The sequence below is a fragment of the Tupaia chinensis genome, unplaced genomic scaffold (assembly GCF_000334495.1).
Source record: "Tupaia chinensis unplaced genomic scaffold, TupChi_1.0 Scaffold000575_1, whole genome shotgun sequence".
NCBI classification, from domain to species: Eukaryota; Metazoa; Chordata; class Mammalia; order Scandentia; family Tupaiidae; genus Tupaia; species Tupaia belangeri.
The window spans coordinates 2,461,555-2,469,523 of NW_006160089.1; the positions used below are offsets into that span (position 1 = coordinate 2,461,555).

The following is a 7,969-nucleotide window of genomic DNA, read 5'->3' on the forward strand; positions in this document are numbered from 1 at the left end:
GCTCCCTGCCCCTGTGCGCCGCGCCCCCTCAGCACTGGCCAGCTCCCTCCCCTGACGTCACGCACCTCCGCCACGCACGGCCCGCAGGGGCACGCTGGGAGTTGGAGTCCGCGGATGAGGCCGGCCACGCGGGACCACACCAACCGAAGGGGGGGCAGAAAGGATAAGCTGCCCTGGGACGGGAAAACGAAGGGCTTTCGGATCACGGGGCCTGGTGAAAACCCGTGACAAATAGTTTAAGAAGGGTTACTTCAGGGCCATCTCTTTATTATCATCTGTTCGTCGCTAAAGAGGCCTACGATTGCTCGAATCCCCCCACCACAACAATAAATCCTTCCGGAGAGGCGGATTGCGAAGGCGCTGGGTGAGCACGTGCAGCCAAGCCCCGCCCAGTGGGCGGGCCCCGGGGGCGGGGCTTGGAGGTACTCACGGGGGCCTTCCACCGCGGCGGCTGGACAAATTGGGCCGGAGATTAAAGGACCGGAGTTTAACTCGAGGTGACCGCGTTCGTATGCAAATAGAATCTATAAAACTCTGCTTTCCGGGGTAGTCTTTAAAGCCTTTTACCTCCTTGTGGGCGGGAAAGACTAAAGTTTCTCTTCCTTCTCTCATTTTCCTCCTAGCGGAAGAAGAGATGGGCAGATTAAGCTCGAGCCACTCGTGCCTTTAAAGGAAGCCTCAGGCTCTTGAGGCTGACTCGGTGTCTTGAAGTCCTCAGTTGATGAGAGGCCCGCTACCCTGCCTTCTTCCCTGTCAATTTCCAGAGGCTTTCCAGGAGAAAATCCGGATTTTGCAGCCTCCGCTGCTCCCAGCTGAGCTGACCTCCCGCGGCCACCAGGTGGCGCGCGGGTACTGGCCTTTGAGTCCTCTGGGGTGTCGGTCCTCTGCGACCCCCTCAAGGAAGTAGTCTTCGCGGCTGCCACCTAGGGTTTAAGCCTTACCTGGCCTGCTTGAGGACAAAGAACAAAACCGCGGTGCTTTGCCCGCCTCTCCTCTCCTGTGCCGGGTTGTGCCACAGCTTCCACCTGGGTCGCTCGTTTCCCGTCCCCGACCCTCCCCCCAAGCCTTTGACACCTGTGCCCTTCCTTGCTTAATTAATTCGTTGTCCTGGCGTTCGCATCCCTGCCTGGTCTGACCCCTGCCCACATTTCTCAGCACACCCCTTCCCTCACCTGCTACGCTGGAGGTTTTGCACCACTCGCCAGCGCTTACCTGTGTTTGCCGCTCACCAACATCGGTTAACTCTTACCCCATCCTTAATCTCCCCTCCACTTTTTGGAGTAATTTACATTGGCTGTATCTAAGCCACTAACTCACACCCACTCCATGAGTACCAGCACTGTCATACTGACGAAATCACTTGGGAGTTACTAGGATCACTCCCATAGATGGTGGTCAGAACCAGAACCCAAACCCTTAGCTCCTTCAAGCTGAAATGTCCCTGACTTTACCCACTCCACTCCCAAATGCCTATTAATCTTTCTCAAGCTTGTTCGAGCATTTCTTCATAGGTTCCTTTATTCATACCTCCCAGCAAGGGAGACTAGATCCCTTCTGCGTTCCCACGTGGCTCTGTCGGGGTCTTTTTTTTTTGGAGAGGTTTTTGCTATAGGGCGTGTGTGTGCTCGCCAGACAAAGAGACAGACAGAAAGTGAAAAATCACCCTCCAGGGGGGATGACCATGCCACAATCCCTTCTCCTCCATTCTCCTCTCGGGATCTTGGGCACACACGCACACGCGACTGGCGTGAGTGTTAAGCCACCTGGTCTGGGACTCGAACTGCAGTCGACTACATGGGAATCCAGCGACATAACCATTATGCTAACTGCTGGTCCCAAAGGGTCTTTTTGAAATATAAGAAATGACCCTCTGATTGCTTCCCCACTACCATTCCTGGGCCATGGAACACACGCACACACACAAACGCTTCCCCAGAGTCAGGGAGAAATGCTCTTAACCTGGCCCCTGTGACAAGGAGAAGCAGCCCTTAGCACTGCAGGGAGGTGGGAGACAGAAGAGTTATGTTTTCTGGAGCATTCCCTCAGCTCCAGATTCTGAAACATGTCGGCACCAAGTGCCCTTTCTAGGGCCAGAATTTGCATTTCTATCCCAGGCTTCTGTAGGTAATGAGTTCCCTGCCTTGGAGATCCAGTCAGGGGCTAAGTAGCAGTGCAGAAACCTGTGGTCCTGGGGTTCCAGTTGTGAGTGACAGTTCTAACTCAGCCCTCAAAGATGGGCAGAAGAGGGACCAGCAGGTGGCATGGTGGTTAAGGCGTCGGATTCCCACATGCTGAGCACAGTTCAAGTCCTGGATCTGGTGGCTTGAAAAATCACACCAGTCATGTGTGCATGTGAACATCCTGAGAGGAGAATGGAGAAGAAAGGATTGCAGTGTGGGGGTGATTTCTCACTTTTCCTTTCCCTGTCTCTGCAGCTAGCACATATGCCCTATGGCAAAAACCTTTAAAAAAATTATTTTTAAAAAGATGGGCAGAGTTAAGCCAAACACTTAGCTACAGGAAACAACTTCCTCTTCATTCTTAAGTCTCCAGCTCTGTTGCTCCTTCCTCCCGAAAGTCCTCCCAGATCTGCCTGATTAGTCGGATCTCTTTGTTCTCACTGTCAGCGTTGTAGCCCCAACTGCTGAACACGGGCGTGTACATAGTAGAGAGTCAATAAATAACAGGGCCAAACAGGCGGGTCAGCACTGACACGACACTCTTCAAGGCTGACCCACCTGGAAGGTTTCTGTTCCTGTCTGGAAGCCTCCTTGAACACACAGGCCACGCCCCTCCTCGTGACCCCAGGCTGGCTAAAACTGGATGTGGATCGCAGTGTGAAGATGCTGTGGTGGGTGTCATCTCTCTGCCTGTCACTCTTGCTCACAGAACAGAGAAAGAAGCTTCATAATAAATAGAAGGGACTGGCCAAGGAGCCAGATACCACATGGATTGAATCCTGGCCCCTGCCCCTTAAGCACACTGGGAAGCTGTGTACCCCAGACCCAGATGAGATGGAGAAATGGTGAGAAGCAGATTGCTGCATGACCATACACCAGGGGAGGGTACTTTCTCACTGGCAAGCACACGTGCCCTCGGTCAATTTTTTTTTTCCTTTTTATAAGGTTTCTGCCATAGAGCATGTGCACTCACCAGGAGAGAGCGGGAAAGAGAAGCCACCCCCATCCTCCCCGGGGGATGGCCATGCTGCAATCCTCCCTTCTCCATTCTGTTCTCAGGATTTGGGGCATGCATGTACACACCCTGTATGATTTTCAAGTCGTAGGATCTAGGACTTGAATTGCGGTCACCCATGTGGTAGTCCATCACTGTGCCACCTGTTGGCCCCTCCCTCTTGCAATTATAGAGTAAAGAATTGCTGACAATGAGTAAAAACAGATCTGACTTCCTCCTTTACAACTGTGTGATTCCAGGTGTGTTACTTCTGAGCCTCAGTGTCCCAGTTTCTAAGGCAGCGAGGTAAGTAAAATCACACCAGTCATGTGTGCATGTGAACATCCTGAGAGGAGAATGGAGAAGAAAGGATTGCAGTGTGGGGGTGATTTCTCACTTTTCCTTTCCCTGTCTCTGCAGCTAGCACATATGCCCTATGGCAAAAACCTTTAAAAAAATTATTTTTAAAAAGATGGGCAGAGTTAAGCCAAACACTTAGCTACAGGAAACAACTTCCTCTTCATTCTTAAGTCTCCAGCTCTGTTGCTCCTTCCTCCCGAAAGTCCTCCCAGATCTGCCTGATTAGTCGGATCTCTTTGTTCTCACTGTCAGCGTTGTAGCCCCAACTGCTGAACACGGGCGTGTACATAGTAGAGAGTCAATAAATAACAGGGCCAAACAGGCGGGTCAGCACTGACACGACACTCTTCAAGGCTGACCCACCTGGAAGGTTTCTGTTCCTGTCTGGAAGCCTCCTTGAACACACAGGCCACGCCCCTCCTCGTGACCCCAGGCTGGCTAAAACTGGATGTGGATCGCAGTGTGAAGATGCTGTGGTGGGTGTCATCTCTCTGCCTGTCACTCTTGCTCACAGAACAGAGAAAGAAGCTTCATAATAAATAGAAGGGACTGGCCAAGGAGCCAGATACCACATGGATTGAATCCTGGCCCCTGCCCCTTAAGCACACTGGGAAGCTGTGTACCCCAGACCCAGATGAGATGGAGAAATGGTGAGAAGCAGATTGCTGCATGACCATACACCAGGGGAGGGTACTTTCTCACTGGCAAGCACACGTGCCCTCGGTCAATTTTTTTTTTCCTTTTTATAAGGTTTCTGCCATAGAGCATGTGCACTCACCAGGAGAGAGCGGGAAAGAGAAGCCACCCCCATCCTCCCCGGGGGATGGCCATGCTGCAATCCTCCCTTCTCCATTCTGTTCTCAGGATTTGGGGCATGCATGTACACACCCTGTATGATTTTCAAGTCGTAGGATCTAGGACTTGAATTGCGGTCACCCATGTGGTAGTCCATCACTGTGCCACCTGTTGGCCCCTCCCTCTTGCAATTATAGAGTAAAGAATTGCTGACAATGAGTAAAAACAGATCTGACTTCCTCCTTTACAACTGTGTGATTCCAGGTGTGTTACTTCTGAGCCTCAGTGTCCCAGTTTCTAAGGCAGCGAGGTAAGTAACAGTAGCCCCCACCCGGCAGGAATGTTATGAGAACTAAGTGAGATATACCTGCAGAGCAATATAAGGGCCAGCCTAACAAAAGGAACCTGTTACCAGTGTTATTAAAAGACTGGTTCAAATCCCAGGTACGTTCCATCTGAAAATGGTTATGGGAAGAGTCATACACCACACACCACCAAACTAAGAAAAGTGGGGGCCATGACAGTTCTCTGAAAGCCCAGTCAATGCACTAAGCATGTAGGAGCCTACGAGGTTGGCACCCACTATGAGTCCAGCACCTACTATGGGAACTTTTCATTTCTCTACATTTCTCCTAACATGCCAGAGAAGTCAGTACACCCCACCCCACCCCCACTTTACAAGTGAGAACAGTCTCCCTCACCTGCAGAACTCAGAAAAACAGAAGAAGCACCAGGTGCCACGGGACTGAATGACATGGCTGGGTCTACTAGGGGGTTGTGATCGAGGGAGGCTTTTGGGGATAAAGAGTGCTAAAATAAGGTGGGAAGGATGAGTAGGAGTGAATCAGGCTGAGTGCAAAGAAAGAATTTGAGATAGAAAGGACAGTTTGTGCAAGGGTCTCAAGGCCAAATCAGAGCTTGGCACATTTGAGGAACCTAGTGCATCTACAGGGACCAGAGGTCCCTGTGCAAGAGGGGCGGGAGAGAGAGGTGAAGAGGAGGCTCTGCGAACACCACGGATCATGTGGGGCGACAACCAGCAGGGGGCAGGGTTCCCCTGTTGACACAGCGGCCTTGTTCTCACATGGCCAGCTCTCCAGGGTGAGCCAGGCTGGAACCCAGAAACGGATGGGAAAGGGAATCCCTGTCCAGTTCTAATTGTTTTTAAATACTTGTCATCTTTTTTTTTTTTTTGATAGGACACAAGTTATGAAATCCACAGGATGCAAAAAAGTATTCAATGAAAATTGTTATTCCAGTTCCTGCCAGATGGATCCCCCCTTAAAGATAACCACCATACGGGTTTATTGTGTGCTCCTTTAGAGATGGTCTGTATACACAGTTTTCAGGAAGTTCATGGAAAATGTGTTTTGAAGGAAAATATGCATGAATTTCAACTTTGTAACGAAATACATTAGTTCCTTTCTTTCCCCCATGAACTTTTTGAAGTCTCCTCCTTTGTAAGAACACACATACTTGGGACCAGCAGTTAGCGTAATGGCTATGTTGCTAGACTCCCATGTAGTCTACCGCGGTTCGCGTCCTGGACCCAGTGGCTTAAAACTCACGCCAGACGCGTGTGCGTGCGTGTGTGCGTGCTCAAGATCCCGAGAGGAGAATGGAGGAGAAGGGATTGCGGCGTGGCCATCTCCCCTGGGGGGTGATTTCTCGCTTTCTGTCTCTCTGTCTGTCTGGTGAGCGCACGCCCCCTATAGCAAAAACCTCTCCAAAAAAAAAAAAAGAACACACACACTTTTCATTTGTACACTAGTCTGGCCCTGCTTTTTTTGTTTGTTGAGTTTTTTTTTTTTAGGGTAATGATCTATTTATTGCTGAATTTATAGGACCTAGAAAATACTGCTGGAGGGGGCCAGCAGGTGGTGTGGTTAAGTTGCTGGAATTCCCACATGGCTGACCAGGTTCAAGTCCTGGACCGGATGGCTTGCTTTCTCTCTCTGTCTTTCTCTAGCAAATTTCATGGAAAATAAATAAATAAAATAATTCTTTAAAAATATACTGCTGGGGGACCAGCAGTTAGCGTAATGGCTATGTCGCTGGACTCCCACGTAGTCGACCACGGTTTGAGTCCTGGACCCAGTGGCTTAAACTCACGCCAGGCGCATGTGCATGCGTGCCCAAGATCCCAAGAGGAGAATGGAGGAGAAGGGATTGCGGCGTGGCCATCCCCCCTGGGGGGTGATTTCTCTCTTTCTGTCTCTGTCTCTCTCTGTCTGGCGAGCACATGCGCCCTATAGCAAAAACCTCTCCAAAAGAAAAAAGAAAAAAAAATCCTGCTGGCACATAATATGCACTGAATAAAATTGTACAATGAGTGAATGTGATGTCTTTCATGGTCTAATACCTGTGAGTAATCAGAATGGACACACACAAAGAAAGAACTGGAAGATTTATTCTGAAATACATTAAATCTCCTTAAATCACAAGTAAGTCCGTTTTTTTAATTACATTTGAAAAAAAATTCATCATCCTATAACTAGATGTTTGCTACTGAATCTGTTGATTAAGATTTATGCACACTTGTGTCAAGGGAAAAATGTAAATTCCTGGAACTGTTAAGAAAAATGTAGTAGAGGGGCCAGCATGTGACGTGGTGGTTAAAGCACTGGACTCCCACATGGCCAACCACAGTTTGAGTCCTGGACCTGGTGGCTTGCTTTCGCGCTTTCTCTCCCTCTTTCTCTGTCTCTCTCTGGTCAAATTAAAAATAGTAATCATAAATAAAATTAAATAATTCTGAAAAACTAAAAATACAGTAGAATACAGAATTGTACTCTATCATAACCAAATAAACACAGTTTGTTTTCTCACTGGCCCTATAATTCTGGCCTGTCTTAACATGGCTCTTTGCTCAGTTATGTTTCAGAGAACTTTATTTATTTTTTTATTTTTTATTTTTTAATTTTTTTTTTTTTGGAGAGATTTTCACTGTAGGGCGTGTGCGCTCGCCAGACAGACAGAGAGAGACATAGAGACAGAAAGCGAGAAATCACCCCCCAGGGGGGATGGTCACGCCGCAATCCCTTCTCCTCCATTCTCCTCTCGGGATCTTGGGCACGCACGCACACGCGCCCGGCGTGAGTTTTAAGCCACCGGGTCCGGGACACGAACCACGGTCGACCACGTGGGAGTCCAGCGACATAGCCATTACGGTAACTGCTGGTTCCCTGTTTCAGAGAACTTTTGAAACTATACCCATGGCCATGACGCAAAACCCCTTCTCTTCCATTCTCCTGGGACTTTGGGCACTCATGCACAGGCACCCGTCATGATGTTTCAAGCTGCCAGGTCCAGGACTCGAACTGTAATCAGCTCTGTGAGAGTCCAGTGCTTAACCAATACACCCCACCAGAGTGTGTACTTTAAACCAGGTGAAAAGGTCAGAAGGACTTGATATTTGGCATTATCTAGTCTTTCTTTGTTGACTAATCAACTTCCCTAGTTAGAGCAAGACTTTTTTCTAAAAAAATAATTATTTAACTTTTCTTTATTTTTGTTTTTCTTTGACCATATAGGGACAGAGTAAGAGGGAGAGAGAGAGAGATGGAAAGTGAGAAACCAAGCCACCAGGTTCATTACTCAAACCACGGTCGACCATGTGGGAATCCAGTGCCCTTAACCA

The 7,969-nt window shown here is 49.0% G+C and overlaps 1 long non-coding RNA gene across 1 annotated transcript; it reads left to right on the top strand.

Annotated features, from left to right (window-relative positions):
- Window positions 1-389: 389 nt before the first annotated feature.
- On the top strand, window positions 390-5,764 carry LOC102493309 (uncharacterized). The gene is made up of 3 exons (XR_335955.2): window positions 390-497; window positions 3,435-3,480; window positions 5,529-5,764. It is a non-coding gene; the product is annotated as an uncharacterized LOC102493309 (long non-coding RNA).
- The last annotated feature ends 2,205 nt before the right edge of the window (window positions 5,765-7,969 follow it).